Source organism: Carassius carassius, chromosome 47 (genome assembly GCF_963082965.1).
Source record: "Carassius carassius chromosome 47, fCarCar2.1, whole genome shotgun sequence".
In the NCBI taxonomy this organism is placed as follows: domain Eukaryota; kingdom Metazoa; phylum Chordata; class Actinopteri; order Cypriniformes; family Cyprinidae; genus Carassius; species Carassius carassius.
The window spans coordinates 25,642,864-25,650,857 of NC_081801.1; positions in this window are offsets into that span (position 1 = coordinate 25,642,864).

Consider the following 7,994-nt stretch of genomic DNA (forward strand, 5'->3'; position numbering starts at 1 on the left):
GAACACCTCATCGTGACCCGTCTCTGAAGCATACATTGAAAAAACACCAACTTGTTGGCCGGCCATAAACAGGCACCGGGAGAACATGTCATTCTCTTTGTCTTCACTTACTGTTCTGTTTGAAGCGTGCATTTGAAAGAACTGGTAAGAGCGATCTTTCTCTGTATATCATGGCGACTACTAGCAAGCATTTAGACAATGTGTGCATCCGTGTCTGCATTATTTGACACACCAGATTTTTTCTTTCTGCGGGGGAGACATCCTCTCCTAAGCTCCCTCCTTGCCATCTAAGCTCCTTCAGATATTCATCTGGCTTAAATGGCAAGGCATACGCAGCAGCAGGTCAGACTGTGGCTTTGTTACACACGATGGTGGTGTTTCAAGCATATCAGGCTGATCTGCTAAGAGACCTGGATAGAGGCGAGGGCCTTTCTCCTGATCAGGTAGCTGAGTTGCGGCGCACCTCAAATCTCTCTCCATGCTACCAAGCAGGCCGCCTCCGCCATGGGCGGGACTATGGCAGCCATGGTGGCATTGGAGAGACGTCTATGGATGAACCTGGCAGACATCGGGAAGAAAGAAAATGCTTTCTTCTCGATACTCAGGTTTCGCCATCTGAGCTTTTCGGTATTTCCGTTGAGACGGTGATCGAGAAGTTCAGGGAGACGAAGGTGCGCTCTGCTGCTTTCAGATCCTTCGTTCCACAAAGGTCCAGGTCCGAGCCCGAACAACATAGGGGTCCAGGCCTGTCTCGATCTGAGGATCAAAGATGGGCACAAAAGGCTAGTGTCGTGACTCGCGCTCCTCCCTCACCTGTGGGCAGGGGAAAGAGGAATCATGGGTCGCGTGGAGGTAAGCAGAACCTAAGGGATGTGATCCAGATGAGGCAGCGTTCTCGTCTGAATCAGAGCGATACCGAGGAGTCTACTCGTTCCCTTCAGGGATTTTTAACTCCTGCTTTTTTCCTCCCCTTCCTAATTCCCCTGTAACCACCAGCTTCTCACATAACAGTCTCCTATGCTGGACCTATAATGTTTTTGGCTGGTTTTATGTTCATAGCAACCACCTAACTGATGGTCCAGACTAAAAGGAGGTGCCCCTTGAGCGGGGCTCCAGCGCAGGATGGTGGGTGAGTATGTAACCCTCTCTGTATATACTTATGTGTATTAAATTGCTGGTGGTTATGTGTCTACTAATAAACTCTGTGAGTTTCGGTAAGGGTTACGCACTCTGCCTCATTCCCTTTCTTGAGATGATTAGACCTTGGTTCCTTGGGCTTCATTCAGCCAGTGTGTTTTTATTTATACACTTCAAGCATCACTTTCCTCAACATGAGGGGCTATTTGGGTGATTCTTGTGGTAGTTTAGCAGCGCTCCCCTTTTTCCAAAAAGGGTTGCCTATGAGCGCTACTCTGAGCTCGGAGTTCTCCTCTCATATGAGACTGAGTTCTCTTGTTTTTTCCACAGAGCTCTCCAGTATTGTTTCCATAAATCGAGTTGATGACTTTCAAACATACTGTTTTGAGATGCACCATTGTATCTATGAGCTGCTCTATCAGAGTGCCACGAGAGCCCCTCCTTAGAACAGTATTTGAAAATCCATGCTATGGTACAGTAAGTGTGCATGTGAAGTCTTTGCACACTTTCTGAAATCCACACTGTAGTAAGTTTGCATGCTAGTATTCTGCGTTCTTTCTAAAATCCTATATGGTGAGGGCTTTGCGCAGTTGCTTCGTGCCCTTTCTCGAGTTGGTAAAAGCCCCGTTCATCTTGAGCGCCACTCCACCTATGTATCCTCTGATACCAATCTAAACAGGGTGTTGCTACTAGAGAACTGTTGAGACAGCTCTTTCAGCAAGCTTATGCGTAAGCTAGTGGTAGCCCCTGTGTGACAGGCAAGACTTGGTAGAAAATGCTAGGTTCTTAGCCGTATCCCTTTAAAGGAATCTTTCCTGATTCCAAGCCTACAGCTCTACCCCAGGCCAAGGCCCTAACAATAAAGTTGGATATGTAGCTTAGGCCATTGGACGTAAGGGGTACTGTCACAGACAGCCATCTAAACATCCCAGGGGCAGCTCCCATGGACATGGTAGAGTTGGTACTTAGTGCTCGCCATGATTCTGGCCTGCACTCCCCTCAGCATGGTGGCGTGGGTATACTCTTCCCCATAGCGACCCCTAGAGGACGCAGTTCGAAGTTCCCTTGAAAGAGAACGTCTCAGGTTATGAAGGTAACCATGGTTCCCTGAGTAGGGAACGAGACACTGCGTCCTCTAGCTCCTTGCCATGCTTCGGATGCAAGCTTCAGATGAAGAAGATAATGACGTGCTCTCCCGGTGCCTGTTTATGGTCGCGCCGGTAGTGACGTCAGAGGCTGTCACCAGCCAACTCGTTGGTGTTTTTTCAATGTATGCTTCAGACACGGGTCACGACGAGGTGTTCCCCAAAGCGACCCCTAGAGGATGCAGTATCTCGTTCCCTACTCAGGGAACCATGGTTACATTCATAACCTGAGACGTTTTTACATTAAATAAAATAAAAATCCTCGTATTGCGCCTCATTCCTCCATCACAAGCAAAATGTTGTTGTAAATCATTCTTTAAAACATTCTTATGTAAATGTTCATGCAGCAAAACTATTGTTGCACAGCTTAGGCAACTAAATCCATTTTTATATAACATGCTACAGTTTACGAAAGGTTGGAAAGAAATGGCAGTAGTGAGAAAACTTTTATTCTGTATTGTGACCTACATCCAAATGTAATAGATTATAGAAAATAAAAAATGTACTTGGTGTTATGCATATATTGGTTGTTGATTGGATTTTTCGATGGGGGCATTGCACTTGAATAAATGAGCTTGCAGTCGATAAAACAGGAGAAGACTGATTCTGTATGATTGGAGAAATTGTGCATACATTACCAGAGTAAAGTCTGATGAGTGAGTCACCAGAAGATCCATCTATGACATTTTGGTTTTAAAATTGCACATCAAAAATGAAAGCTTGTTTCCACCACTGAATAAAAAAGAAAAAAAGTTTATTGCAACTTCTTATCTCACAATTATGACTTTTTTCCCATAGACGTGTGATTTAAACTTATAATTTAGTGTAAACCTAAAATTACAATGTCAGAACTAAAAACTCATAATTGTGAGAAAAGATAGAATTGTACGATTATATCGGACTTTTATCTAACGATTCAGACTTTATTTCTCGCCATTGCATTTTTATATTATACAATTCTGTTAAAAAAAAATTCAGGAGTGTAAGATGTAAGCTCGCAATCGAAAAAAAAAAAAAGGTGAATTGTGAGATAAAAATCGCAATTTTCTCTTTTAATTCAGTGGCGGAAACAGGCATCCATGTATACATCAACAAAGCACTCAAAATAAGATATATAACATGTATTTGGAAAATAAATGGGTTGAATTTTTATTACTTTAACTGTCATGTGGTACAATCATTTACACAGGAACAGATCAAGTTGTTTTATAATATACTGTTGTACCATGCACATTTACATAAGTACAACCATTCACATGCAAGTTTATGAAAGTAAAACTGTTCTTGCAAATGCAGCATATGCAACAAATAATTTGTATTATTAAAAGTTGCTCCATGTGAGAGTTTACACGGGTGAAACCATTCACATCACAACAGTCACATCATGTAACAGTTTCACTCATAAAACTTAAAATTCTTGTGTAAACTGTCACATAAAGACAATACAGGCTCTACATAAGAACAGTTTTACAGATGATTCCCATAATTCTGCTTGTGGTTTATGAATGAGGCCCGTTGTCCAATAATATTTAATGTCTATGATCAACAGTACCTCTTTCTGACTGCAGTGTAATATATATATATATATATATATATATATATATATATATATATATATATATATATATATATATGTTTGTTGATATGTACATGTGTCTGATGTGAATACACTTCTCCTCCTGCAGCTTGAGCAATAGAGTCACTTTACAGTTTAGAATTTATTCATGACTATAAATTGTGACTTATATTGTGGTGACGGCTGCAGATGAAAATGTTTCTGCCTTCCTCAATTATCCCTGTATTTACTCATCTCTTCCCTAAGCCTTGTTCTTTTCTACTCTTTCAAATGAACAGCTGTAGCATACGAGCAGGACTTTCATTAACTGGTTTTTACTGAATGATCTTTCTAACTCCCTTTAATTGGCTGTGTCTCTGGCTTGTAAATATGTATTTGGGGCATTCTGTATAACTGGTTTGGCTTCATTTCATTAAAGTCTAAATACCTCCTCAGAAACACGATAATCTTTCTTTATTTTTTTCACCTTTGGACATGAAGATAACCAGCATTGGGGAAAGTTATGCATTACAATATTTCAATACTCGTTAAAAAAGTAACTAATTGTAATGCATTATGTTACTTTTGCGTTACTTTTTGCACCTCACTTTCAATGTCTTTACCCTTCTGTCTTTTAAAAGTGGATATACAGAAGTTGGAGCTGCTCTAATATGTAAATTTAATTGTTCCTTGTTCCTAGCTTGGGAGCAGCTTTAGCCCAAATATATCAATGCTTGTTTTGTTTTCATTTAGCCTTAGGAAATTTAAGGACGTACGCATGTAAGAAAGTTATTTTTTATTTTCAGTGGCAGATGAATCTGCATGTCAGTGGCATAATAATGAGAAGAAAGACCATGTTTCTTAAGAATAGATCCGATGGGGAGCATATACAGGGAAAACAACAGCGGGGCAAGAACGGACCCTTGGGGGACCCCACAGGTAAGAAGAGCTGAAGTCTATAAAAACTGACCAACAAAAACTTTAAAACATCTGTTTGACAAACAGGACTTGAAACTACTGGAGTCACTCTTTAAATTTCTCAAAATTTAAAACAAAATTCTGTCATGTACCATATCAAATGCCACATTACGATCTAAGAATACAAGGATTGCAGAGTCTCCGGAATCAGCGGTTATTAAACTGTCTTCCAAACAGTTCAACTTTCAACTTATCACTGCACAAAAATTTCCCCTAGAAGTTTGGGGATCATCAAGGTATGTTTTCAGTCAAGCATTACAGTTATTCTGGGTTAGGGTTGCACCTCGCCATTCTTCCATGGATGTCATGTTTGTGTTTCAATGTCTTACGGATAGTGGAGTTATGAACAGTGACCTTGACTGATGCAAGAGAGGCCTGCAGTTCCTTCAGTGTTTTCCTTGGGTCTTTTTCAACATCCTGGATAAGTCCGTATTATTCTCTTGGAGGAATTTTGGAAGGTCAACCACTTGTGGCAAGGATTGACACTGTGCCAGTTTTTTTTCCATTTGGAGATAATGGTTCTCACTGTGGTTCTTTGCAGTCCAAGAGCCTTTGAAATAGCTTTGTAACCTTTTCCAGACTGAGGTATTTCAGTAGTATTCTTCAGCATAATTTCAGGACTTTCTTTGATCCTTGGCACCAGTTGGTTTTAACTAACTTGCTGGTGAAGTTTTTTTTTTTTAGTGTTGATTTAATTGAAGCTGTGATCAGGCCTGTTTGCATCTAGTCCAGCTGAACGCCATTACAAATGCAAATTCATATATTTGTGAATTTAGTAACATGGGCAAATAATGTTTTACATTTGCCCAGTTAAGTACACTAGTGAGGCTTAGGTAAATATGTCCAACGCCTAGGTCACTACTTCACCACTGGATGGCACTATATACTGTACGTTTTCAATTTCATAATGACTTATACCAGGGTTCCTCAAATCTTGCTCTGGAGGGCCAATCTGCTGCAGAGTTTAGCTACAACCTTATATTGCAGTATTCATAAGACACTACCCATTAAAGACTCTGAAGAGTTCAGTTTAGTTTGGCCTGTTAAAAAACAAGAAGCATTACAACCATGAGGAGTATTTGTTGCAAACTGTCTGTAACCAGAGAAAGTCAGTGCAACCGACACCTGTTGTACTTCTACACTAATGCAATATTAACAGCTTTGAGCTTCCTCTAAGAAGAGTAACTTCAGCCGCCTCCACTAAGATACCGGTGAGTCTAAAGGATCTGTGGAATAAGCAATGGCTGGAATATTATGGGTTAGGGTTAAAACTGCAGGTGAATGTCATCTGACACAGAAATACAAACCAGAGCCACCCTGTGATAAGTCAATCATTTCATTAAGGCTATTCATAAGTAAATTCAAATGTAATCTGCTAAGCACACAACTCTCCAAATGGATGCAGCTGCTTGGAAATCATCCATAGCTTATGTATTAGTCAAAATCGATTATAAACCAGCAGAAGGGTTGATCTGTCCTGGGTGGAAAAAAGTCTGAAATGCTTTCTGGACACCATCAGCTCTTATGGGGGGTTAACAGTTAGTTTACAGTAAAGCATTTATTGCAAAAGATTAAAGTGACACCATTAATTATCTCTAAAGGTCATTGAAGAATCTGCCTGCCTATTCCTTAAGAACTCATATTTTTTCATGCTTTCTTAAATGTTGATCGTGATGATCGTTACAACAACAACAAACTTTATTTTAGCCATGGATGAATGGATAGTTTGATGTATAGTCACAGTGCATCACATTGATAAATGAATTATGAAGCAGATAAAGCTTGTGTAGGGACTGGATTATATAGCCTCATGCATTTTTAATTCTCAAATAGGTAACAGTTTCCCAGTTGCAGTGTGCAGCAGGAAACATAGTCTTTTGTTGAAAGCCTTATTTGTAACACAGCGAGTCTTAGAGTATGAAACTTTAAACACAAATGCAGTTTATTAAAACAATGAAATAAAAATTTACTGAAAAATTACTTGCCCCCATGCCATTCAAGATGTAGATGAGTTTGTTTCTTCATCAGATTTGTAGAAATGTAGCATTGCATCAGTGTCTCATCAATGGATGCTCTGTAGTGAATGGGTGCCGTCAGAATGAGAGTTCAAACAGCTGATAAAAACATCACAATAATCCACAGCACTCCAGTCCATCAGTTAACATCTGAAGAAGACAAAAGATGACACAAATCCAGCATTAAGATGTTTTAACTTCAAACCGTCACTTCTGGTTAAAATACGAGTCCCAGTCTATACTAATGCTTCCTCTAGTTGCATAATAATCACCTGAAGAAGCCAAAAGAACAAAGTAAACTTACTTTGAAATCTATAATTTTAGGAATATGAATAAAAGCAATTTTATTTCATTCAAAATCAAAACTTTTGGTCATAAATGTAGCAGTGAGGTAAAAGGTTAAGGGGAAACAGCTTACTCTTTTAATCCACTGAAACGTGCTGTTAATGATTTCAGATTTGCTGATTCACTGGTGCTACTGAATTGTTCTCCACTGTCGTCTTTGTTTTGACATTGCTATGTCTCTGCCTCTGGCTCTGGCTAGACTGATGTGTCATGTTCAATACAGTCTCTTACATCAGCACACGGTCTGACATGACCCTCCACCAGGACACCGTCTACTAAACAACTCTTTCCAGCACAGTGAACAACCTGCATTCTGAGATGTGAGTGAAACTCAACCATTTTACATTTTTATTTTTAATGCTGAAAATAAAAGGCGTCTTATGTTGATATCATTTAAAGAGACAGTTCACCCAAAAAAGACAATTCTGTCATCATTGACTCACCCTCATGTCGTTCCAAACCTGTATGAGTTTATTTTGAAGAATGCAGGTAATCAGACAGTTGATGGTCCCCATAGTCTTTCTTTCCTTACTATGGAAGTCAGTGGGGACCAACAATTGTTTGGTTCTTCAAAATTAAATTCTACTTGTCGCAAAAAGTCTGTGACTTCTCTTATAAAATGGCATTTTTCAGTCTGAACTCTAAAAATAGTTAAATCTAAAACTATTGTTTAATGGCAAACAAGTTGAAGATTAGCTGATAGGTTGTCAATTCATTAAATAATAAGCTGTTTCCTCACAAAAGATGTTTATTCAGCATACTGAAGCCTCTCCTTCATCAACAGCCTGTGGACTCCTTCCCTTCCCTTTGCTTTACCTT